The following is a 26,790-nucleotide window of genomic DNA, read 5'->3' as shown; positions in this document are numbered from 1 at the left end:
GTTCTTTTACTCTAGGACACATTTTAAGAACTCTGTGTAAGGGTCAGTTTCAAAGAGGAGTCTCTAAATGCCATTTGTTATAATGGTGTTTAGGAACAGAGCTCTGGTGATGATCCTTTTTATCTATTTTGTAATATTTAAAATAGGGCAGACAGAGGCACTTACCCTCCTGTGTGCCATTCATCATCAGTGTAGCTCTGCTATCTTCCTCGGTATCGTCCTCTTTTCATATTAAATAGCTCTCGTCCTCTGAAACTCCTGTTAGGAAATGGCTTTACAGTAATCACATCTCTTACCCTTCTCAAGATTTCTTTTCTATTCCTGCTTTGTCATCTTAGAAATTAGATGAGAAAAAGGAAACGTGCGTCAAATGAGGCCATTCATTCACCATCAACATTTCTGAATTTTCTTTCCATTTGTCTATTTGTGGGTCCACAAAGAGGTCTGCGGTGCCAAAAATGCATTCAAAACATTGACGTTGCTAGAATGATAGAAGGCATGTTATATTTGAAGTTACCTAGAGATGAAAAATAATTTTTATGTAAGCAAATACCACATGTCTTGCCAAAGTACCATTTATTTGATGGATGTGCATCCCGTGAATTTGTTCAGAGTCAGCATGTTAGACGGATCCTATCTAAGCCTTATTTTACAGATGGAGAACCTAGGCTACTCTGCTAATAAACATCAGTGTTGGGATGCCTAACTCTCTGCCCTATAGTGTTTCCCCTGCATCCTGTTGATGCCCCTGGTATTGCCCTGATGGGTTGGCACAACTATTTATAATTTAGAATGGATTATTTTTCTCAGTCAAGTGTTGTATAAGCAACTAACACCGTTCTAGCTCTAAGGTGGCAGGGGAGAGGGCATAGTAGAAGGAAAGCATAATAACCTTTTCCTTTCTAAGTATAAGTTGGCCGCTTTATCACCTTGAGTCTCCTGATTGACACATTCCACACATAGCATTCCACTTGATCACAGCATTCCATTTGATTGACATCTTTGAGTCAGTCTTAAAACCCTGAGAGTCCTTAGTTTTAAGAGCTTGAAGCTTTGAAATAACTGAGTAATAAGTATAATCCTAATAACACTTTAAATTTATATAGCATTTATATATATATATATATATACACATATACATACGTGTGTGTGTATATATATGTGTGTGTGTGTGTATATATATATGTTCTGATCTAATTTTCACCATAACCTAAAGAGGTATGAAAATATTTAAAATCAACGAATTCTTTTTTGAGAAAAAGGAACAAACTTTGTGACATTTTAGTGACTCCCTATATGTAAGGATGTTGGTGCATAACTGAGAGATGTCTAGAATCATTCTCCTAGTCTCCCCTGCCTGAATCTGTCACTATCCTTTGCCATCTACCTTTGACTTCCCTTGATGCAACCTTGATGTGGCATTATATGTATTAAGTAACTCCAAACTTAACATTCAGTTGAAAATAGCAATTAACATATAATATTCAAAAGGATACACTTTATACTTGAAATTATTCCTAAGTGATTGTCATTTCAAATACCGCCCACCTTTAGCCAATGGCCATCCATGGGTGGCTACTCTTTAATGTAGAATTTTCATTACTGCCATACCTTTATCACTGTCTCCATGTAAATATCCATGATATTTTTACAGCCGCCTTACTCCAACAGAAACCAGTACATCTTAACCATACCAGGAAGCGTTTCAGTGTTTTGGGATCTACCCAGCCTTAATTCTAAGAAAACTTTCTATTTTAAGACCCATAACACTATGTCATAATTCTCTCCATGGAGTTTTGTTTAAATGTGACCAAGATAAATGGAAGTATTTGAACTCTCTTTTATTTAGCAAAAGAGCTTTTAAACATCATGAACTTGAAAATATTAGAAGACTGAGTCAGACTAAGAGTTGAGTAAATACAATGACAAATTTTGTATTAACATTACATTTTTGTTTTCTCCTATTTATTTTTCAATTAATTAATCAATTTACTTTGCAAATAATGCAAATGAAATGTAAACTATAAGTCAGTGTATTGTTGGGCAAGTCCATGATTTATTGGCCACCTTTACAAAATAATGCTGAGTCATTTTGTCATATTCAACAATTACTCTGTTTTTATTAAATTTCTGAGTTTCTGCGTAAAGTAACAATAATGTTTCCAACAAATGAGGTCTTTATTGACATCACTTATGTTCCTCAAAAGTTTATAATTTCTTCATATGGATTTTGTACATTTATTTTATCTGTATTACTTACTAGATACTATTTTGTTTTGCATATTTTGAATTGGATTTTTTTCTTTCATCACTATTTCCTAAATGGTTATTCTTGTACAGTCCACGTTCATTTTGTTAGATTAGCTCTATATGTAGCATGATTTGCACAGCTCATTCTAGAAGCCTCAGAACAGATGGGATGGATTTAAATATAAGCAGCACTTGCTGGCTCTCACCCCTTGTAGAGACACTTGGAAGGAATCCAACACAAATCAACATCTAAGTACACATAGTATACACATACACACATTATTGAATAGTGTGTGTGTGTGTGTGTGTGTGTGTGTGTGTATATATATTTCTTTTTGAAGAGAGTTTTTCAGCTAACCATACATTTACAAGTATCTTTGCTTGTTTTTGTTCAAAGCCTTTTGCCCTGTCACTATGCAAAAATTTGTGAGATTAAGTAATGCTTACCTGAAACTTAAATCTTCATGGAAACAAGCTCACCATCTCATCTCAAAAATGCAAAGTTTAGTAGGGGATCAAGAGTGGGCCTCAGAAGAGGTTAGTGTGAACGATCCAGCAGTGAGAGGAGGTAAGAGGAAAAGAGAACAACAGAAAAAAAGACGTCAGACCATATTAAAACATCTATATTTTAGGGAGAGGGTGAGGCTCAGTGGGAGAGTACGTGCTTAGCCCAGATGAGGTCCTAGATTCAATCCCCAGTACCTCCATTAAGACAAACAAACAAACAAACAAATAAATAAACAAACCTAGCTCCCCCCCCCCAAAAAAAATTTTTTTTAGACTATAAGTATGCAACAGGTAGCCAGGCTACCCTAGCAAGTCTACCTCTCGTAACCCCTTCTTTAGCAAAGATTGATGAGTCCTAAATCATATATCTAATTCAAATAAATATCTCCTTTATTTTCAAAATGCATTAGACCTGTTTTTACCCATGCTGGTATATACTACAGCAGAGGAGCAGATCAGAGCAGGGTGTGTTAAATCTGGATTCCCTAAATTGACAAAGAATACTCTCATGAGCCATGTTTGTACAAGAAAGCAAATTTACATTTACTTTCTCATTATAGGAAATCACAGATCCAAACTCTTGACTGATCAACAAGCATGTTTAGTTTCCTATATTTTTAATATTTTAATCTTTGTTAGACCAAACACATGGATCAGAATATATCTTTACACATCTATATACGCCACCACATTATCCTTGTCATCTTCTTTTCTTTAACTGCATTATCCTAAAGTAAAATAACTTTGAAATTTCCAAATGAGATTTACAATTAGATACACATTTCCTCCATTTCATCTCTGTGGCTAAGCTGATTTTAGGAAGAATATTGAGATTTCTGCTTCTGGCCATAATGAAATAGTTGGAATGAATTTATCTTCCTACCGTAAACAACTAGAGATTTGAACAAAAAAGTATAAGACAGCTGTTTACACATGTTGGACAACAGGAAGCACAGAACTCATTGGTCCACGAGAGAAGAGAAACAAGATGATTTCTATTAGCAACTTGGATTTGCTTCCTAAATAATAGTGTGAATAGAGAACATCAGTCCTACCGAGTTGAGGCGACAAAGGTGGATATTTGTGGAGGCTGAAGTCATTTGACTTTGTAGGAGGGAGAACTGGAGATAAGGGACTTGCACAAAGAAAGAGTGCAGGGTTCTTCTGTGGAGTCATCCTGCATCTGTTGCAGAATATTCATCCAGTATGAACGGATTGAAACTGCATGCGCCCAAGCAAAGGGTGACTGGGAATTGTAGACTGAACAATTCCTAGAGCACAAACAGGGCAAGAAGCTCAGCATGTTCTAATTAGTCAGATAATAATTCAAGAATAATTTAAGAATTATTGAATTTCTGCCTTAAAATCCCATTTGAGGCCTGTTTCTAGCATATGTAAAGAACACTTACAACTGAAAAATAAAGTGGCTAAGAACCCAATCAAAAAAAACAATGGCAAAGACTTTGAATAGACATTTCACTAAAGAATTTGGCCAATGAACCTATGAAAAAGTGCTCACCTTCACTAATCATCAGGAATATACAACGTAAAAACCACGGAGATACTTCCACATACCCAGTAGGATTACAAAAGTTAAAAAATAAATACTAATAATACCAAATGTTCATGAAAATGTGGACCAATGTTCATGTAAAAATAAAATTGTTCAACCACTTTGGGAAAAGGTGAGGCAGTTTCTTGTAAAGTTAAACCATATTACCCAGAAATATAAACTCTAGGTATTTATACAAAAAAAGTCCACACAAAGACTCATGTAAATGTTCACTGCAACTTCATAATAGCCCTAAATCGGGAACAGCCCAAATATCCATCTACTGGTAAGTGGATAAATCAATTGCCATACGTTTTTACAATGGAATACCATTCATCAATGAAAGTAACAAACTGTCACTGCAAGAAACAATATGCATCTCAAAATTACGCTGAATGAAAGAAGACAGACATGAAAGAATATGTGGCATGTGATTTCACATATGTGGAATTATAGAAAAGGTAAATCAAATCTGACCAACAGAAACCAGCAAATCAGTAGTTGTCTGGGGCCAGGAATGAGGTAGGTAATTGTCTGCAAGTACATGAGTGAACATTGTGGCTCTCGACTTTTGAAGAAAAGAACAAGTTCTATATCTTGATTGTGGGAATGGTTACATGGATACGTGCATTTATCAAAACTCATCAAACTGGACACATGAATAAATACAGAAATGGTCTATTTGAATGATTTAAAACTGTCCTCAAACTTGATTTAAAGTTTAATAAAACCTATTTAAAGTCAGGCCAAAAAAATGAAAAGAAAAATAAACTTGCTTTCCTCACTGAAATAAATTTTGCCTGTAAGAAAGAAGAAATGGCTTATCTTTTGTAGTCCCACACCTTCATTATTTTCTGCTGTAAACTAAGAAAATAATTCTTGGACTATTAGGAATGGCATGGAATGTTTCCCTCTTGAGAGAAGGTTCTGCTCTGCCAACACATGTCAATACTGTTAATCTTATCATTCCTGAAAGTATGGTTTTAGACTGAAGAAGAGTAGTAGAAACTGTATAGTTTTCTTTTATGTGTAGTTTTTGAACCACATGTTGGCTAATTCTATCTTGCTCATAAGAAAGAACACAAAGCAGAAGGAGCAACCAGTGACAACTCTGTTGTGCTTCATAAACGCCTAGTCTGCACCATCCGGCTCTTTCAGGTCTTTATGAATCTTAGCAATCACATCAGGTGTCCTAAATCAGTATAGTTTTGTTGCTTATGTCAGGAATTGGGCAGTGTTTTGAGTCAGAGCGGCTCTGGTTTGCCAGAGGAATGTAATTGAGAGATCGATTCTACCTGAAGCTTTGATGGAAGAAAGAAATGTCTCATACTAAGTGACTAAGCTACAGTTATGTTCTTACGGAAGCTGATTACCTCCTTTAGATCATTGTGTGTGTGCCGCAAGGCATGACAAGCCAAGCCATACAACAAGGCTGTTGGATTTCTCCCCAGGCCAATCAGCCAGTGTCAGCCTTCCGCACTGTCTCCTGCTTCCCTCTCCGAAACTACACAAAGTGTAGGCAACCCCAGGAACAGTCACCTCTGGGAAAATGTCTCTTTATTCTCTAGAGAAGTCCTACGATGACAGTGATCCATCACCATCGTGTCAATCCCTGGACACTGTGAGTGCCTTATTGGTAACGTGTGAAAATACAACAATATTGCCAAGTGGCAGAAGTCAAGAAAATAGTAGTTACACTCCAGATTTCTGAGGGGCTTCTAAAACACCAAGGATGGAAGTTTGTCTACAAATCATCCCAACGTTTACCCCAGGAACATTGTTTCACACCTCAGTGTGAAAGAAAACAGAACCATGGCACTCTTTCCTGATGCCTTATCTTAATACATGGCATTTGACCGAAAACTGGCCCTTTATGATGCCTTGTAAACGTGAACTTGAAGTTGCTCAATAGTCTGATGCTCTGTGAAAACGGAAGTCAGTTTTTCCTGTAAAAACTAACAAGTGTATTTTGCTGAGTGCCTAATAGAATGTGATACATCTTTAGCAGAGTCTGTAAAACTCTGGTCAGCTTGTTATCTTCATAAAGAGATCTAGGGCCATATTGTCTCTTTAGACATCCACATGTAGTCAATTTCAACATCAATTTCAACACGCAGTTTCAACAGCAGGAAAGCTGATGCTGCATATGAGGCTTCATTCAGCTCAGCCTACCCCCATCCCACCCCCTCATACCCCCACATATCAGATTAAGTGCCTTTCTCAAGGTAAAACAGCTAACTGCAAGCTTTTCCCAGGTTGTAGGAAGCGTGCTAAATGATTCCCATCCATTTTCTCACTTAATCCTCTAGAAGTATGATGCTGTCACTGTTAGCACTGCAATTTTCGAGCTGAAGACACAGGCTTCAAATTGTGGCATAAACCGCCCCAGGACACGCAGCTAGTAAATGGCAAGCCCCAAATTTGATGCAAGGTTTATGAATTCAGTCAACGTGCTGGAAACACTCTAGCACTGTGTTCTCTGTTATCACCCATGTTAGTGGCAGGGTCAGGACTACAACTAAACAGGATCATAAACATATTCCTCAACAGGTCTGTAATTGGATGAGTTTTATGTCATGAACTATTCCATTATGTATTGCTGTGCCACCTCAGGGGGAGATGCATGACACGGATACTCCTAAATGATGAACGAGCCAAAAATAATTTAGCCTTGAAATGTATTTTTATATGTAACAGTGAGCACTACTGCATATTATGCTCCAACCAGAGGAGTCTGCAAAGAATTTATTCTGGGAGAAATGAATAGTGTAGGTTTTTTGCAGCGGTCAGCAAACTCTTTTTGGTAAAGGACCAGATAGTAAATATTTAGACTTTGTGAGCCATATGGTGTCTGTTAGAACTACTCAGCTCTGCCTTGGGAGGCATAATAGCCAGAGACATAAGCAGCCATAGGCAACTTGTAACGGACAAGCCTTGCTGTTTTCTAATAAAACTTTGTCTGTGGACACTAACATTTGAATTTCACAAAATGTTCACATGTCATTAAATACAATTTTTCTTTTGTTTTTTTTCAACCTTTTAAAAACACAAAAATCACTCTTAGTCTGCAAGCTATACAAAAACAGATGGCAGGCTGGATTTGAGCCAGGAGGCAAAGTTGGCTGACCCTGCTCTTCTGTATCACCAGTTATCTGTTATCTGCCCTCAGTCTAATCTCACACTAATGTGAGGGGTTGGTCAAAACTGGTGGCTCCTCTTTCCTTCAGTTTCTTTCTTACCCTCTGCTTCATGTAACTCCCTTTTCTCCGTTCGTTTACTCTGAATGCATGCGTGTTTCCTGGTTCCCACCTTTCAAGGAAGATAACTCTAATGATTAATCGCCCCCCTGTCTCAGTTGCTTTGGGGAAGTTGGCTGATAAAGAAAGGAGAAGAATCTTGAAAGATTTTAATGAAATGACCAAAGAACTGATAAATAGGATATGGTAATTTGGACAAAAAGCAGGACTCCACAACATCTGACTCTAATTTCCTTACCGATTTAGTGGACAATAGGGGTATAGATCACCCAATCAAATGTGTGCTAAATATCTCCCACATACCAAGGACTAGGCTAGGCCTTGAAGTATAGTATGGAGCAAAATCAACATGGCTTACGGTCTCTTGGACTAGCAAGAATTAATCAAATAAATTATTATGTTAATTATCATGTAAATTTAATTGTGTAAATCATCACTAAGTTAAAAATACATGAAGAACAGGTAAATAGTATTATAAGAATATGTAACAGGTATACGACCTTATCTGAGTACTCATGGAAGTCTTCCCAGTGGAAATGGCATTTGAACTGAGATCTGAAGGATGTAGAAGAATCGATTATCAAAGGAGGAGGTGAGAAATCACTTCAGCAGGACAAACCAGCACAGGCAAGGCATTTTGAGAAACTGAAAACAACCAGTAGAAGTTAAATGTGAAAACCAAGGGGAAAAGCAGTAAGACATAAGGTTACAGAGATTTGTTGGGACCAAATCATGCAAGGATTTATAGGCTCTACTGAAGGAACATCATGTAGGGGAAAAAATAGTTCTTGATCATTGGTGTTTATGAATGGTGGGATATGTAGGAGTATGATGGTTAATTTTGTATGTCAATTTGACTGGGTTACAGGGTGCTCAGATATTTGGTCAGACATCATTCTGGATGTGACTGTGAGAGTGTTTTGGTGAGATTACCATTTAAATCAGTAGACTGAGTAAAGCAGATACCCTCCATAATGTGGGTGACCCTCCACCAATTAGTTGAAGACCTGAATAAAACAAAAATGCATAGTAGGAGGAAACTTCACTTCCCTGAAAGATTGAGCTGAAATGTTGGTCTTTTCCTGCCTTGGAACTGGAACTTATATTATTGGCACTCTTGGTTCTCAGGTCTTTGGATGTGGACTAGAATTATATCCCTGACTCTCCTGGGTATCCAGCTTGCCAGCTACCTTTGGGGACTGCTCGGCCTCCATAATCACACGAGCCTATACCTTATAATAAACCTCTTTATATATTAAATTAAAATAGGACAAAAGGAGATATATATACTATTTATGTGTGTATATATATATATATACACTAACATAAATAGTTTTGTATACATATATGTATGTGTGTGTGTATATGTATAAATAAAATGCATATACTAACAAAGGAGCAAATATGGGTGATACAATTAGTAATTTATTATAAAAGTCCAAACAAGAAATTATGGTAACTTGGAGTTGGGTCTTACCAATTGATATAGAAGATAGTAGAAATATCCATTAAATACACAGATACTAAAAATATGAACATAAATAGATGATGAATTGGATGGAGTAGACTGGATTAAAGAAAAGTCTGGTGTTGAGGATAATTCCTGGCTTTATGGTTTACATAAAGAGATGGATGGTGTATATACACTGATGCTGAATACAGATATGGACTGAGTTTCTTTGGGAAAAGCTCATTAGATTATGAGGTCATTTTGGACAGACTGAATTTAAAATGTCTTTGGGAGGAACAAAAATGACTGCTTAGGTTTCCAAACATCATCTCAGTATGTAGTTTCCTACAGATGTGCATGAACCTGATGAATAAGTTTAGGGCACAGAAATATAATTTTGAGAGTCATTGACAAATAAGTGGTTCATTGATATGCTATAATGAGATTGCCTACAGAGAGAATATTTAACAATAACAACACCGAAAGCCAAAATAGAATGGTGTGAAAATGAACCTTGAGGAACTTTTATGATCTACAACAAAAAGAGGCACCAGAAAAAAAAGATACAGAAATCAGAAGCTCAATGAAGCATATTTTTCAAGAAGGGAGAGTAGTTGTCAAGATTGAGGTATATTGAGAAGTCAAGTAAATTGAAGACTTAAAAAAAATCCCATATGATTCAGTGATACAGAAGTCTTTGGTGACCTTCATGAAACTTTGTCTGGATACACAATCAACATGGATCCAAATGCATGAAATTGGAAAAAATGGGCATAAATTAATAAAATCAAATATATACAATTCTTGAGAGGCTTATCGGTGAAAAGAAACTAAGGGACAAGGAAGTAGAGGAAGGATATGGAAGTAAGACAGTTGTGTTTTTGGATGGATTTTGGACAGTGAGACTTGGACGTTTGTAAATGACAAGTGGTCTGATGCAATTAAGATGGAGAGACTGAAAATACAAGAAGAAGAGAAATGTTGATTATCAATGGTTACTGAGTCTTCACTTTCTTTCTGTGGTCCTGAATTTTATCACGTTTTGTGGGTTGCATGATTCTGTGAGTGCATATTGGTGTCAGAAGACAAAGGGGACTTGCTCTATATTTTCAGGTTGCACATTTAAATAGTCAAATGGAAGAGATGAAAAATAAAGAAAGTCACAAAAATTTGATATATGAACCAGGCTGATTCTAGTTTCTATTGTTTGGTTTGCTCCTGAGTCCCTGCCTTTTCACCCATCCCTAGTATCTTTACAGTCTTAGCCTCTTCTTTTTTTTTCCCCCCCAGAGCCTTAGAAATTCATAAAACTCTTCACTCCAGTGTCTCACAGAGACTCATACTCTTAAGTGAACTATTTGCAAAATATTGGTTATTAATATATTAATTTAAACATAAAGAAACCCTCCTTGGTGCGCCTGTAGCCCTTAATTTGCCTATATCTGAAATCGTATAATCTATTTCTCCAGGTAAAGAGAACATTTAAATTCATTATACCCCTAAACCAGGGACCTTATTTTTCTAGGACCTAATTGCCATCTAAATGGCAGTGGAACAGGACCCCAAGTCATCCCCTGAGCAATCAATATATAAATCTAAAGACTTCTAAAGCCTCAGAATCATTGATAAGGTCAACTATTGGAGCAGCCATAATTTTTGAAGCCAATTACTCAATAAAACATAGCTCCTTAGAGGCAAGGATCTTCTGTAATTTATCTTCCATTCCAAGTCACCTTAGCACAGTAGAGAAGAGAAGATGCCCAGGAAATATTTGCTGAATAAATGGTGAATGATGTTTGTTCTCTCAGCTCAGACTTGCCCTTTGCAGGAGATATATTCCTCAACATAAACCTCCAGCAAACGGCACTGCATTGAAGTTACTCTCAATGTCACTCTCCAGATGTCATCATCAGCACGTGATGCGTTCTTACTCTTAGAGCCCTGAGATGTGAAACATTTAAGGTTTCAGAGGCATAAAATAACGAAAGTATCCTGTCGAGAAATGTTTTATCTCTGAGGATTTGAGGAAGCCAATATTTCTGTCTCTAACTCCCTGACCTAGAGTGTTACTATTTATCAGTGGATTCCAACAGGGGTGCTGTTATCATCTGAGCCAGGACAACTCTTTATGTGGGACCTTCTCTGCAGATTGCAGGATGTTTAGCATCCCTTCACCCTGCCCTTGTATTTCCATAGTACTTGCTGTCCTAGTCATTGTGAAAAAACAAACAAAAAAAAAGTGTTCTTGGAACCAAAGGAAACTTGTAGGAGAAGGCAGCAAACTGCTAAGAAAGAAGTAGCAAAAACTAACCTCACAGAGCTTGCTTTGATTCAGCTAGCTAACTGTGAGAGCAGATAGAGGATGACGGATATGACTAGCCAAAAAGAGAGAGAGACAGAAAGAGATGCAATTTATTTTCTGAGGGAAAAATATAAGAACAGCAGTGGACTTCTGAGCAATATAATGATTCTTCTACTAACACATGAACTTTCAGGCAACGTGTACTGAGAGAAAGCCGCAGAGACAGGTGAAAGAAGCAAAATGTAGTAAGTGTGAGATAATTCAGAAATGCTACCCTCATCCTACTCACCCTCATTCCAAACTTCTGTTATCAAGAAAAGAATTTTTAGAGGAACTAAGGCAGTTGGTTTCTGAACTGTTTCCTTCTTATAACTGGGTTAATTAAGAAGCTGCCATATTCACTGTCAGTCATCTAAAAGGACCAGTCTCAGCAGAGGGCAGGTAGAATGAAAAGGTGAGAAAGTCACGTTGTTAGATTGCAGTGGGAAAGAAGAAGAGTTTTAGGAGTGACGTTTATGTGTGTGTGAGTGAAACTTGCTTGTTCAATCATATAAGCAAAGAGACTACTATATCTGCAAAGAAGGGTGGTGAGCAAGTGTTGTTGTGGGATATGCGGTTTTGCTACCCAACCATAATGAATTCCTAGCAAAGTATGAAGAAAGAGCCTGATGAAACGGGCATAACACTAATGCCCAGGACTTCCTCTTGCATCAATCATGCATCCGTTGGTTTTCAAATGGTTGGAATGAAAAGTACTGGTTTTTAAGATCAGTTTCTAAATAATGTTAGAGAAAATGATTTTTAAATAGTATATTGTTTAGAATGCTTCATTATATCTATTAACATAGCCAAGACTTTCACATTTTAAGGTTTCCTTGGAGCTGTTTAACTTTTTAGGTAAGCTATTTGTCAGTCTTTGAAAGACAAAAGCTTTCCAATTATCCAAATACCAAGGAATCTTTTTCTTGTGGAGAAACTGCCTGGCTCCAGCTTCCCCAGTGCACATGGTGTGTTCACTGGAACAGGACACTTGGATGTAAGCTTTGAAATGTTTTAAGTTCCTTGCAGCCTGAAATGGGAAGCAAAAGTAGATTTGGCTCCAAAAAGGAAATTAAGTTAACAAAGTGCTGCATAATAAATGAAGCTAAACCCCAGTTTGGCTAAAGAGGTGAACCATGTTTAATTAGCGTAGCAATAGACTATGTAAAGGATACTTTAAGCATGCTAAACGTTCTTGAAAATAATTTATAGCCTTTAGTAATGTATTTGTTTGTTAGGGCTGCCACGATGGAAGTACCACAGAGTAGGTGGCTTAAACAACAGAAATTCACTTTTTTCACAGTTCTGAAGGTTAGAAGTCCAAGATCAGGGTGCCAGTGAAGTTGATTTCCTCTGAGGACCGTAAGGGAAAGATCTGTTGCATCTTTTCTCAGCTTGCAAGTGGCCATCCTCTTGCTGCCTCTTCATGGGGTTGTCCCTATGTGCACACCTTGCATTTCTGATGCCTCATTGTGTGTCCAAATTTCCTATAAGTATTGTAGGAAAATGGGGCACAATAGGATGGTCATGTCCCAGGTCTCAGGCAAGTCTCTGGGATGCACCCCACCAAGTGATGATCCTTGGCTCTGGGCAGGAAAGAATTCAAGAGCAAGCCGCAGTAAAGTGAAAGTAAGTTTATTTAGAGAGAGAAACATTTCATAGGCAGAATGTGGTCTGTCTCAGGAGGGCGAACAGTCCCAGGGCATGAGGTCATCTCGGAAAGTTAGAGTGGTCCCCAGAATGCAGGGATGGTCAGTTTTTATGGGCTGGGTAATTTCGTATGCTAACAAGTGGGAGGATTATTCCAACTATTTTGGGGAAGAGGCAGGGATTTCCAGAAGTTGGGCCACTGCCCACTTTTTAACCTTTTATGATCAGCCTAGGAACCGTCATGGCACCTGTGGGTGTGACCTTTAGCAAGCTAATGTATTACCATGAGTGTTTAATGAGGCTCAAGGTTTACTGGAAGCTGAATCTTCCTGCCATCTTGGGCCTAGCTGGTTCTAGCCAGTTTTTGTCATAGCCTCAATAACTGTACCCTGCCCCCTTCCCTCCCGCTTCATAAGACACCAGTCAGAATGGATTAAGGTCCACTCTGATGGCCTTATTTTAACTTGATTGCCTTTTTAAGGCCTTATATCCAAATAAGGTACCTTCTGGAATACTCAGAGTTAGGGCTACAAGATACGAATTTGGGGGAGGGGATACACAGTTCAACTCATAACAAGTACTTTAGAGATTCTTCCTAGGATCCTGTTTTTATCTTCTCATATTGCTGCCAAATAAAGAGTTTGGGAACTGACATGGTCAGTTCTCTAAGGCAGTTTACCACCCTTGGCACTATCGACATGTGGGCTGGATAATTCTTTGCTTGACCAGAATCTTCTGCCTTATAGAATGTCTAGCAGCATTTCTGGCCTCTCTACTTACCGGATGCCAGCAGCAAAACCCCCTGCAATTATGACAATTTAAAATGTCTCCAGACGTTCCCAAATCCTCCCTGGGGTCCAAAGCTACCCCTAGTTGAGAACAATTGCCTTAAAGTGAAGGAAATGAAAGAAAAATAAACAAACACACACCCAGGACAAGCAGTAAGAAGAGTGTTGAGAGTAAATGGAGCTTATTATGACTTTTCTTCTGATAACTATCTATCACCTTTAGCGCGAGACCAGCTGGGGTTTGTCCTCTGGCTCGGACAGACGCTAGCTTTGTGGTTTTACTCAAGTTTCTCCTAAAACTGGGTCCTTTCTGTGTCTTAGTTCTATTATCTGTAAAATGGCAATGGTAATAGACTCTACTTCCTAGGACATCAGTGATAATAAATAAAGAACTCACACAGTGTCTGGCACATAGTAACTCTGGTGGAAGTCTGCTGTTGTAGCAGCAGCGGTAACAGCGCTGGACGAAGTAGTAGAAGACCTCAAAACTGTTAATAGAGTGTCTTTGATTGTAACATGTACTATGACCTAGGGCTGAGCTGAACTTTACCTTGCAAACTCGACAGATATGCTTGAGAACAGGACTTCTAAGTGAAGATCCATGAATGAGTGTCAGTCTGGTAAATAAAGTCCCTAAAGTCAGCATGCAACTTTTAAAGAATGTGTGAGCACGTGTTATTTTTCAGAAGAAAGGACTGGAATTTTTAATCGTGTTCACCAAAAGACCTAAATACTACAAAACAGTAAAGAAGTGCTGCTTCACACGTATTAATGAATCAAAATATAAAATTCTAAACGTGGTCTTTTGGGGAAAAATTATGAATACGATAAACCATTAGCTAACCCAGTCGTCAAAAAAGGAAGTGAAGTACAAATACCCAAAATAAGAAATAAAAACAGAGATGTTAATATAAGAGCAAAAGAAATGAAAGAATAAATCTTAAGAGAATGCTTTGTTCATTCTTATGCTAATAAATCAATATTCACTATATATAGTGATATTTTATTAATAATCATAAGGTATGTGATGCTTAAGCTGGGATCTCTGACCTCTCCTTGCTCTCACACTCTGACAGTATGTGGCCTCTGGGGAAGCCAGGTGGCCTCCTAGCCTGGGGCTTTAGCCTGGATTCCATCAACATGTCACTCCCTAGAACCCTCTCTTCATCCCTGAGGAAAAGGACCCAAATAGCCTGTCATTCCTTGAGGACAACTAGTCTGGGCCATGATATCTTAGTGGTTATTTGTCTGTCTGTCCGCCTATCATGCATCTATTGATTATGTGTTTGAAAGGAGACAATTTGCTTGTTCCTTCTAGACACAAATGGTGCTACTATATCAATTAAGGACGGCATCATGCTTCATAGAGCTCGTTAGAAGCATCCTCATTAAAATATTAGAGTCAGGATTAAGCCAGGATGTCCTTTATCACCAATGGTGTTTAACATTGTGCTGGAATATTAACCAACAAGATTAGAGAAAGATGTATGAACCATGAAAATTTAAAAGAAACATGTAAATGACCACTTTTTGCAAGTGATGATTGTTTATGTGGAAGCCCCATGAAAATCAACTGTAAAACTCTTGCAAATTATAATTCGGTAATTTATTTAAAATAAATAGGCAGATTGTATGCATATTTACATAGATATACAAAACAGTCACAAAATATAATAGATATGGTCCATTTTATAATAGCAAATAGAAGAATATTTTAACTAAAGTAAAATGTCAGGACATGTATATATATGTATATGTCTACATGCAAATTATTTGTAGAAGGATATATATAAAAACACTGTCTGTGGGGTTATGAAGTGTATAAATAGCTCAGGGTATCAGAAGGAGACTTACTTTTTGGTTTACATGACCCTGCAATTTTGAGTTTTATACCATCTGCATATACTGCCTTTGTAAATTGTGTAACTAAAATATATTTTTAAATAATCATTTCTTTTGATTAATAATACCAATGTTCATAATATCCTGAATTAAACTTTTCTTCCAAGAACCACAATAAGTTTAATTGAGGATGACTCAACTCACACAATGGAATGAGAGTCACATATAATTTAAATGAGGTTAATGTAAGCAAAATTATATACAATAATTAACAAATGATATTCACTGTATTTCTTATGTAAATATAAATTTTCTCCCTGGTAAAGAATTGTGGAAAACTCATAGTAAAAATGTATTCAGAAATTTCTCTTCAAGGATGAGATTCTTTCAACCTACATTGTTCAAATTACCATCTACTGCCTGTTCCATCCAGAAGTTGTTTCATGCTAAGTCAGTTCTTGTTTGAATTATAGCCCTTAGTAATATGTTAAAAACTGTATTCAATTTCTTTTAAGGTACACTTTAAGTCACAACATCTATCAAAGTTATTCTTGGTATACTTGTACCAATACACTTTGCACATTTGCCTTCCAAAATATTCTTTGAATTCTTCTCTACCTGTCTCATTCTCTCTGTTTGTAAAAACCCCTTAATCCCCGAGATGGTTTACTCTCTTCCAAAGTTTGGTTTTCTCCATAGGAATAAAAGCTAGTCCACCCCTATTAGAGGGAAGAGTCATTTGCTGATGAGGTTATGAGCAATAAAGAACAGCCAAATGTCATGCATACCTATGAACACATCCACACTTCCTGTGCAATGTCGCTGAACTTGTGCCAGGATCATAAATGTCTTAGCAGCTCTACTTCTTATTTATTCCATATGCAATATAGTATTGGCTACAGAAATGTTTTACCATTGTATTATTGTTTTCGTGTTTATTATCTTATTTAATGTCTTATTTCTTTAACCAAGTCCTGAGATGGTTATTAATCTCACCATTTTATGAAAAGACCTGGGCTCTGAGCAGCTGTACCTCTGTTCATGCAAGAGAATACAGTAGCTGGTACTCAATTATCGATCTAGCGATCCTAAGTTATTTTCCTCGTTAAGAGGGAGAGTTGATGTTAAGCAGCACCATGGAAATTAGTAGACAGTAGAGCAGAGTGGTTAAGAACATGGACTGTGGTGTCAGATAGCCTTGGATTTAGGACGTGGATTTGCCATTAATTAGTTATATGACTTTGGAAAGTTATTAAGTACTGTAATCCTCAGTTTTCTCATAAATATGTCAGAGGTCAAAATAACACTTCGTGCATAGGGGCTGTTTACTTGTTTATCCAACAAACATTTATGAGGGTTCACAATATGACAAACAGCATGGATACTATGGTAGGTAAGAGGAAATAGTTTGCTCTAACACCTCTGAGATGGAAAATTAACACCACCATGTTTACAATGAAGTAGAGATTTGGGGCCAGAGCGCCAAACACAGTCCGTCTCTGAGCCTTCACACTTAATATTGCTTCTTCCTAGAATGCGCTTTCCTAAGAAATCTACAAGAATCACCCTCCCTTCTTCAAATATCACGTTACAGAATCCTTGCCTGGCTTCTTTGTCTAAAGTAACCCCCACACCCATTTCTCTCATCTCTTACCTGCTTTATTTTTCTACATCACACTTATTCCACCTGATCTATTGAATGCTTACTTACTATATATCATCTGTCTTCTATTATCAGAGCATGAGCTTCATGAAAGCCAGAGCTTTGTCTCTTCTGTTCCCTGCTGTATCTCCAGCACTGAGAGAGGTGCCTGGGACAAGGAGAGCACAAAAGAAATAGACGCATAAAAATCACTTAATAAGTGAGGTAATTAATTAACAAGAGGGTGATCTGAAGTTCGGGCAGGATTCCCCGAGGGAGTGGTACGTGGCAGAGGCAGAAGAATAAACAGAAGTTGATCATGCAGGGCGGTGCTGGATGAGAATTCCAGAAGACAGCAGGTACCAAGGCTGGGAAAATAGGAGTGTGTGTATCAGGCCCCAAGTCCAGAGCAAGGCAGTGTGTAGCTGGAGCAAAGACAGTGAAGGGGACTACAGGAAAAAATAAGGGAAGGGGCAGTGAGACTTGCTGGATCTTGAAGGTCACGTTAGAGGATTTTGTTTTCATACCAGTAACAAGGATTTGAAGCAGTAAAACCAGAAAAAGGCTTAAAAGGGGGAACGGAAGGCGACAGGCAAAGACGTGATCGGATTTTTTTTTGATGTGAAACCATCACTTTCACTGCGCTTAGAGGTTGTGTTAGACGGGGTCATGACCCTCCAGAGATGAGCAGGTCTTAGCCCCAGAACCTGTAAATGTGTCGGGCCACTTGGATGGAGGCTGAACGCCAAGGAATGCAAGTGGCCTCTAGAAGCTGGAATAGGCAGAGAAATGGATTCTCCCCTAAAGTTTCCAGAAAAAATTGCAGCTCTGTCGACACCTTGATTTTAGCCCAGTGAGATCCATTTTGGAACTCTGACTTCAAGAACTGTGAGCTAATTAATGTGTGTTGTTTTAAACCAATAATTTGTGATAATTTCTTACAAGAGAAACAGGAAATTAATATCGAGGGGTCACAGGAGTAATAGTTTGAAGAATTATCACATTACATAGAGTGCTTAGTAAAGTGCTAGTCCTAATACATACATTCATTAAATGTAAACTTTAATTTTTACTGTTGACATCATTTAAGGCCGTATTAATGTCACTAAGAAATACATATTTATTGGCTACATGAAGCTCTCTCCCTAATGAACCTTTCCCTATATTGAAAACAGTAATCAAACAATATTTTAATCTTCATAAGTTCTCCTCAAAGAACCTAATGGACTGTAATTGACCTAAGGACCTTGACTCCTTCCACCTTTCACAGGCTGTAGATTCAGATAAGAAGTGCAGGATATAAAACACGTAAGAGTCACTTTGCATCCCCCTTCGTGATGCTGATGTGATATGTACACCACAAAGCCCCACTGCAGAAACGCAGGAGGGGGCGAGGGAGGGAACAGGCTGCTCTGTACACACACGTTGTAAAACTTCATCATTGTGATGGTTTTTATATGACCTCATCGCAAAGAGACTCAAATTAAAAACAAGTGGTCTTCACTCAAGTGGATAGCAATGGAGCACTAGTCAGTGGGCAGAACTGTCAAGAGAGTGGAACAGAAAATCACAGATCCCAAAGCACTGAGGGAGCAGATAAATAACTGTCCTTTATCTTTACTCTGAGGAGTACAACTATCAGCTCTAAAAATAATTAGGGGTAAGTGATGGTAAATGATTGCTTGCTTAGCCCTCAAACTGCCCAGTGTATCAGGATATACCATCTACTTGCTGTTTATTCCTTCTTTTAGATGACTCTCGTTTATATCTCTAATCATTACTTAAGAGGTCCTGGTGAAAAACATGGCTGAATGAAGACATTGGTAGCTTTTGACAAAGGAACATGCCTTAATTACTTGGGGAACCAAACCTTAATTAGAAAATTTGAATGAGAATGAATTTGAATAAGATTGAAAATATTTCGAGACATCCTCCTTGCCATGCTTTGCATCCCTCTAGCAATGAGAACCAATCCTGTTCTCAGATGCAACAGTCTTCTTTCTTAGGAGTCTAACTCTACTAGATGCTCCCTGTTTAAAAAGTCTCAATGATGCCTCAAAGACAACTTTGAGAACCACTCAGCGTAGTAGCTATGCTGATCTGATTTCAAAGCTAGAGAGATATATTATTATGGAAACAGGATCTAGGCTGATCTGAATTTCATCTGCTTCTGCTGCTTATCCCTTCCCTGTGAAGTGATGATGCTCCTTTATGACTTCAGTTTTTTTTCTGCCTTACCAAAATGTATTGTCAGGAATAAAATATGGTGATTCTAGCTAGAGGAGCAAGGGCACATGGAATTCTAAACTACAAAGATTCCATATTCTTAGATAAGAAGAGCTCTCTCTATTTTAGTTGAAATTCTATCCTTAGCTATCATGAAAGTGAATAAAACCAAAGATTGCAGTGAAGAGCAGAAAGTCTTCTTATTTGATGTGGTAATAGATGGATTTTTAAAATAAGAGTAATGATCAGATCATTCAAAACTGTGATTAGATAACAAAACCCACATTACTTGATTAACAAAATCCTTTTGGAAAAAACTCTTCATTAGAAGGTAAACTTAAAGTTCAGATTTTTATGTGCATAATAATATACTGCTAAGTTTATAAGGGAATATTTACTCGGTGCCAAATATAAAATTATGGATTAATAAGTAGCTCTGTAAGAGGGTGACCACTGGTTTTATATAAACAGAAAAGTTACGGAGGTGTGTTTCTACTCTACTATCCTAAATGGGCTGTGCACACAAAGCACCGACAGTTGGGCTTTCATCCAGTTTGGGTTTATGCTTGGGTCCTGTGTTATCATGGAGTTGACCCATGGAGAAGGCTGCGATTTCGTCATCCAGTGGATTTCTAGGTAACATTGTGGAATGTAGAGGGGCTCAAGTCTTGGTTTAAAAAGAAAAACAAAACTAGAGTAATGATGTGTGTATTGGAGGCACTGGGGATAAGCACACATTCCTAAATATTCATTCAGCTGGGGTGACAAAGTATTGATAGTATTCTATCAACACACTTCTATTCAGCTTTCAAAATGGGTTAATATATAATCTTGGCTCTTCTCTCTTCCTCTAATTGCTTAGGATCCAGTATGTTCAGTTGTTTTATTATTCTTAAGATCGTATGGACAGCCTATCAGAGCTCTTGGCTCAGATTTAATTTTATCAGCCAGAAAGGTCAGCAGCAAAATCCATTTCATGGCTGTTCCATAAGAGTCAAAAGATTAGTGATAAAGAGTATTGATGGTGATGGCCTTAAGAAAATGTCAGCTAGCGTCCACTTAACACTTGGGGAGGCGTCCATTCTTTACCTCTGAAAGACAAATTTATCTTCATTTTCGAAGACATTTTTTGGGAGAGAACACTTATTAACCATCTTATAATTACCCATGAGTCTGAGTCTTCAATTTACATATCCTTTGCCTTTATTATAGACCATCAAACTATGGTATAGTATATTATAGGCTATCAGAATTTCCCGAACATTATCTCATAACCTTTCCAGACTAAGCTTCAGATATCATGTGATTGATCCATACCCTCTGTTCAGGGTTGTTCTTGGAGATGACTGAATTGACTTTGAGGTGTTTTGTGGATTTTAAATGAAGAGTTTGCTTTCTGTTTTCCAAAATCCAAGAATATTTGGGCCGCCTAGTTGTTTGTCATATTTAGTCACGTTGTGTAATTCTCTCATGCAATGACATTGGGTGAGGCAACGACCATATAATTTCTACTCTAATAATACTGGCATGAGTATAGGGGACAATTTTTTACTGTTAGTTTCTGTGAAATCTCTTCTGTGGGTAAATTTACCAACCCTTGAAGCTGACAGTAAAGTATATTTCTTTCCTTGAAGGTGAATGTGCATTGTTGCTGAGTCTCTTGTGGCTCAGGACTGGGGATAAAAAAAAAAGAAGAAAAAAAAAAAGCTTTGACCTCTTAATCTTTGCAAACATCTTGAAGAATATCTGAGAGATATATTCTAGGAATGAAGTTAGTTCAATGTCTTTTAGCATTCTATAGTATATTGTCACTGCCAAATATCATATACTTTTTTTTTTGGCTCACAAGGGCTTTAAGAATAATAGAATCCCAAATCCTTCAGATTCTAAAATGAAATTAGAAATTTCTTTAATTTTTTCCAGCTCCCTATATTTTTTTAAAGTATCATTTTTTTTGTGGATGTTATGCCTGATTCTCTGATCTCCTTTCCATAGGTAGTTTGCTCTTATAAAGTTTTCAGTTTCCCTAAAGTTGTAATAAATTGGTTCTAATATTATTTTCAGAAATACCATAGCACTTAAATATACGGGCTTTTTCTTACTACCTAATGTGATAAAACTACCTGTTTCTCAAGTGATATATCCCTCCAAAACCATGTGTGCTGACTTATTTCCCTCAGAGTTTGTTAAGGATTCCAGACTCTAATGTAATTCTTAATTGTTTCTTCTAGTGAACCCCAAGAAGATTGGATTTTACCATTTTCTGAATGAATTTAGATACATTTTAGGGGCTTGGGGGTCACCACATTGATGGGGAATGGACATTTGAAGGGGCTAGGTCTTAATTTCTTGATCGCTAAACATCTGTAAGGTCAAATCTATTTTAAAAAATTTCCACTGGGTTAGTGGGCAAGGGCAAAGCCCAGCATTAAAGTTGAGATTTATGAAGTCTGGCCTAAAGGGTTGGACTTTATATTCTGTGCCTGAGACATAGGAGTCTTATCTTTAATTATTTGATTCATGAATAAGAAGAGATAGTGTATGATTCAGGAAATTCATAATTAATAAGTCAAGCCCAAATATCTCTTTGGCGAGACATACAGGCTAAATGAGCTCAATTAGTTCTATACCTTGGGTCCAAAATCAACTTCAATGTAGAAAATTGGACAGATTTAATACATATACATATATATATATATATATTTCTGAAAATGTTATAAAGTTATATAGCAGAACTCCATAATAACACATTTTGTACCCCATGGCTGGTTTCAGAGCCACACAGAACTGGCTCAAATCTTTATGCCAACAGTTACTAGCTGTGGAGCCTTGGGCAACATATATAGTCCTTCAAGAGTCCCTACCTTTAAAATGGGAATGAAAGTATTGAGCCCATAGTCAGTCAGGAAAGCAGATAGCAGAAGATGAGCTAGAGAGACCATCGTCCAGAAGGAAAATCAGGACGCAAACCTGTTGAGATTTTTGGCACAGGCTTGCGTCTCAGAGGCAACTGTTTACTCTTTGAGAGGGTTTCCATCGAATTGTCACCTCCTTCAGCAAGCTACAGTGTGAGTTAGCTGAAAGATGCCTTCTTTTCTGCCAGCACAGTGGGAGGCTCACACTTTTCTTTTGAAAATGATTGCATGAACTGTTCAGCATTTTTGACCTTAGATGACGTTTAGTCAGACTTTAACTTAACAACTTTTTTTTTTAATTTAATGGAAGAAACCCAATTATAGGAACTTCTATTGAGGGTAAGCCTTAAATGTTTCTTGTATTTTACTATTTTGCTTTTTCCGTAGACAGGATGTGTTCCCAGGATAGACGACTGATTGCTTGAGTTTTATGACTTCTTCACAAAAAGTCAACTGAAACAGCTAGCAATGTTTTAGCGTTGAGTCAGAGGAAAGATCCATTCAGGAAATAACCAAGCTCCTTTCATTCAATTAAAACAAACAAATCGGAAGAAAGGTGCTTAGAGTGAAGCCGCACTCAGTTATCCATAGTGTCACGAATGCTGATGATAATTCATAACCTAAGTCCCATTAGTTTCTTCTTCCAGATATTATAACAAAATCTAAAATCCAACGACAAAATCTGCGTCACGTCTACTGTGATTCCCAGAGGAAACATCGGACCAGACGGTGGGATACCTGGGTCCTTGCACTATTTTTTAAAATTAATTTTCTGAGTGAATTTATTCAAGTCATGTATTTTCTCTAAGTCTATTTATCTATCTGAAAATGGTAAGAACAGGCTTATATGCCTTCCACAGTCTCTTCTATCTCAAAATTCATCTACATTTCTATTTCTATGGAAATATATTCATTTCTTTCTTTGTCAAGAATATATGGAGAGACCATTTTATGCATAATATTTGGGTTCTACAGTGGCTACATAATGATGGTCTAAGAGACATTCCTTATTCTGGGGGAATTATAGGGCCTGTCGGTCCTAAGACTGAAGTCATTTTCAGCATCTCTTGATACCAGTTATTTCTCTTTTCCCCTGTTTCACAACCAAGTCCACAGAAAACTGAAGGATCATTATAAAACTATACACGGGGTGGGCTTATCCACATCTTGCTTGAATTGGGCACCATAATCCCCTGTAATAGTTTCTATTATCCATTGATTCACTCAGTAAGTCTTGAATGAACAGTTACTGTAAGATAAACATTGTGCTAAATGATGAGAATGTATTGCTGGGGCGGAAAAAAAAAGACCTTGAAGTTGCTCACAGACCGATTGGGAAGACAGAGAACAACAGGAAAACAGAACATTAGCTCATAGTTAAATTTAAATTCCATAGATGTAAACAAACATGCAAAGCGGCAGAATTACATGAACGATGGGAATGAACTGTTTAGCTAGAACCATTAGTTCAGGGCTGTGAAAACTGAGATTTGAAGGCTGAGATAGAATCAGACATGGGAAGGGCAAAGAGGAGGATGGAGAAATCCACAGACGGGGACAACAGCCCACGGTGGGGTGGGAAAGGAGGCCCACGTTGAGGTTGGAGAAGCAGGGAGGTGGAAGGCACAGGGCGGTGAAGACTGTGGAAAGTTTTGATCTTTTTTTTTTTCAAAGCACAGTGAGAAGTTGCTGGACAGTAAGTTGAATAATGATCTGCTCTCATGCTTTCAGAAAGCAAAAAAGCCTTCTCTACTGTGGTGCTTGGGCCCGCCTGTCAGTTTGCCTTAGAGTTTTGACCATTTTATTGACAAGAAAACTAGAGTCATGGGAGTTTAACAGATGGAAAGCGGGGCAAGCCAAGGTATTAACCACTTTTCTTTTTGACTCAGAAGCCCTTTCTGCTGTGCTTCCCTGCCTGTCTGGAGTGTATCAGTTTCATCATAGGACTTATTTCTTATGAGATGCTCGAGAACACAGATTTTTTCCTATTGATAAAGTGTCACCAATGGGGGTCTAATTGCAAAGGGATGAGACAGTCAGGAGGAACCTCCAGAGGAATTCAAGAGGTAATATCTGTGCATTTGCAGAGAGGAGGGGATGTGACATGTCGGAGAGAACCTCATCTGGCCTCGGGGACTGGCCAGAGACAGGCAGGTAACGGGAGAGAGACAGAACGCAGGCTTTGTGGTGTGAGCACCCTGGCACATTGCGTTATGGAAGGCAAGGCTGGAAACGGGAAACGGGAGTTGGGGAATCTGAAGCTGGGGTGATGATTGCTAGGCCGGGAGAGAAGGCAGAAAGGTCTGGACTGAGATTTTATTTTAAAGGGAAGTAGAAAGGAATAAAAATGCATCGCATACGTTTGTCCTCTCTCGACAGCAGAAGGTCAGCTTCTTCTACATCTTCCTTAGTCCTTAGTCTTTTATTTTGGCCTTAATGAATCTATAAAATATTTATGCAGCATTAGGCCTTGCAACAAATTCTAGTTTGCATTAAAATACATTGACTGAGACTAAAATACATCAGTAATAATTACTTTAGAATGAACATGTGTTTAAAATTATTTTTTTCAGAAGTAACATATGTGCATGATTACTATACAGTAATAGTAATACTACTATAAAATACACAAAATTTAGAGTGTCTAAGTCAGAATCCTTCCCTGTCCACACATACATACATGTGTCTGCTCCATGGGAACAGCTGCTGTTAGCGATGTTTAAATATATCCATCTGTGAATTTTCTGTAGATGTAAAAACGTAGGCAGAAATTACATCTACACATGAATGTAACCAAGGTTTCCCGACAGTCTCCCCTGTGAGCTCAGTTTGAGTGGCAGTGCTGTCAGCGCTTCAAGCTTCCTTACTTCCTGATGTGGTCCTATTTTGCTGGTGACCCCAATCACCCTGTTCTACCGCTGTCAGGTGTCTGCCCAGCCATGCTCTCTGTGGCCACAATGGCACCAGTGTGGAAAAAAGAAGAATGAAGCTGTTGGAGGAGGTTAGCAAGAGTCAGGTAAGATCAACTGCTCTTGCAACCCTGACCATGTGAATGCTTTTCTTACACATTTCTGAATCACACCCTAAAGATCTCTGTGGACGACAGCGTCCCGTGGGCTTCTTCACCGAATGTGACTGTGGAGAGGAATGAGTTCCCTTTAGACAGGGTCAGATCCCTCTCTTGCTATAATTAATAGTCTCATCTCCTGTGGCCAAGTGTCCCTTTCAAGCAGCCGGAGCTGCAGATTTAAATTCTTTAATTTAAACTGAAATGAATCCCCCTGGCCTCACTTGAGACATCACCCATGAAAATATGATTATGCGTCTTTGCTCATGAAAAGCACCTATACCTCATACTATAAATCATGGAGGCTTTATTTTATGAATTAAACATGAGGCTTTTTCTTTATGTTCGAACTATTCCTTTAGTGGAAAAATGGGACGATGCTAATTCTATACTGTTCTGAGATCTTTATCAAATAACATGAAATGATCACTCCCTTTTCCCTAAGTGTAGGTCATACGTGAATTTCAGTTCCCTAGAAGGTGAGGATGAATTGATCCCTGACCTGCCAGTGCCACGCCCCTTCCCCCTTATCTAGACTCCTTGGTACATAATCCCTGTGAGTCACCTGGTCCCTTAGGCATTCTCTGGTACTGCTAACAATCTTTTCCTGAACCTCTGTCTCTTAAGCAACCTGAATGCAAAAATCAAGTCTACTAAAATTTCAAGTATTTTTTCCAGAAGATGATGATGACTGTACAACAGGAATCAAACCATAAATGTTTTGGTTTTGTCCTTCTTGCATGTCCTTGGTAGCTTTGGCAAGCCAGCGGGATGCACGATCCTTTCTGATGGTCCAAACTTGACTTCCCTAGGGTGAAACAAAGGAAACAAGTCTGTGTTTGAAAGATTCAAATGGAGGTTATGGTTATAAGACAGTAGAATAATGAAGAGCGCCTGGATTTTGTAATTCAGGTGTGTGATCTTTCGTGAGATGAGGAGACGAAGTAGCTTTACAACTGATGGGGAAAGGAGATGAAAGCCAGAAAACGGGAGGGGGAAGGGGAAAAAGAAGCGGATTTTGTGAGAAAACGAAGTGGACAAGCGTCAAAGAGGAGGGGAAGCAGGACAGAGAGCAGAAAGGACAGGGTTGAAATCAGAGGCGGGGATTCACCAAGAGCAAACCATCCACTTCACAGTATTGCCTCGGAACTCCAGAAATTCATCAGATTAAAGTTGCTTTTTTTTTTAATTAAGCAAAGGGAGGCAGATCATTTTTCAAAAGAAATTTTGATTCCCATTCCAATCTAAGTATGATCTCATTAGCCATTTTGAATAGGATTATCTTCACTGTTGCAAGGGAAGA

General features: G+C 38.0%; 1 protein-coding gene across 8 annotated transcripts in view; it reads left to right on the top strand.

The window, feature by feature from the left end:
- LRRC4C (leucine rich repeat containing 4C) overlaps window positions 1–26,790 on the top strand; it is a 1,285,379-nt gene that overhangs the window by 739,818 nt on the left and 518,771 nt on the right. The gene's annotated exons all lie outside the window — the stretch shown is intronic.

The sequence above is a fragment of the Vicugna pacos genome, chromosome 10 (genome assembly GCF_048564905.1).
Source record: "Vicugna pacos chromosome 10, VicPac4, whole genome shotgun sequence".
Lineage (NCBI taxonomy): Eukaryota > Metazoa > Chordata > Mammalia > Artiodactyla > Camelidae > Vicugna > Vicugna pacos.
Note: the sequence above shows the minus strand (reverse complement) of the source record. Positions and strands in the feature narration are given on the sequence as shown.